The sequence below is a fragment of the Mandrillus leucophaeus genome, unplaced genomic scaffold, assembly GCF_000951045.1.
Source record: "Mandrillus leucophaeus isolate KB7577 unplaced genomic scaffold, Mleu.le_1.0 Scaffold1766, whole genome shotgun sequence".
NCBI classification, from domain to species: domain Eukaryota; kingdom Metazoa; phylum Chordata; class Mammalia; order Primates; family Cercopithecidae; genus Mandrillus; species Mandrillus leucophaeus.
The window spans coordinates 25,888-26,982 of NW_012101772.1; positions in this window are offsets into that span (position 1 = coordinate 25,888).

Sequence of the window (1,095 nt, forward strand, 5' to 3'; positions counted from 1 at the left end):
TGGCCCTATAGTCTTCAAAGGGATCCGAAATATCAGTTCTCAGATTCCACAGAAATAAGGCTAGCAAACAGATCCACGAAATACAGATGTAACTCTGTGTGTGTAAGTCACAAATCACAAAGCTGTTTCTCAGAAAGCTTCTTTCCACTTTTTCTCGGAGGATATTTTCTTTTTCACCTTAGCCCTCTATGGGCTTCCAATATCGCTTTGCCAATTCCACAAGAAGAGGCTTACCGAACGGCTTCTTTCGGGGAAAGCTGTAACGGTGTGAGATGAATTAACAGAACACTAAGCAGTTTCTCAGAAAGCTTCTTTCCAGATTTCATCGGAGGATATTTTCTTTTTCACCATTGCCCTCCAAGGGCATCGAAATATAACTTTACCAATTCCACAAGAACAGGCTTAGCGAAAAGCTTCTTCAGGGCAAAGCTGTAACTCTGTCAGATGATTTCACAGAACACAAGGGAGTTTCTCAGAAAGCTTCTTTCTCTTTGTTATCGGAAAATATTTCCTTTGTCCCTATAATGGTCAAAGGGATCCGAAATATCAATTCTGAGATTACACAGAAATAATGCTAGCATACAGTTACACGAAAGACACATGTAACTCTGTGAGGGGAAGTTACACATCACAAAGCAGTGTCTCAGAAAGATTCTTTCCAGTTTTACTCGGAGAAAATTTTTCTTTCACCATAGCCCTCTATGGACTTCCAAATATCACTTTGCCAATTCCACAAGAATAGGCTTAGCTAACGGCTTCTTGAGGGGAAAGCTGTAACCCTGTGAGATGAATTAACAGCACAATAAGCAGTTTCTCAGAAAGCGTCTTTCCAGATTTCATCTGATATATTTCCTTTTGCACCGCAGACCTCTATGGGCACTGAAATATCACTTTGCCAATTCCACAAGAACAGGCTTAGCGAAAGACTTCTTGAGGGGAAACCTGTAACTATGGGAGATGATTTCACAGAACACAAAGAAGTTTCTCACTAATATTCTTTCTCTTTCTTATCGGAAGATATTTCCATTTGCCCTATATTCTTCAAGGAGGTCCGAAATAACAGATCTCAGATTCCACAGAAATAAGGCTAGCAAA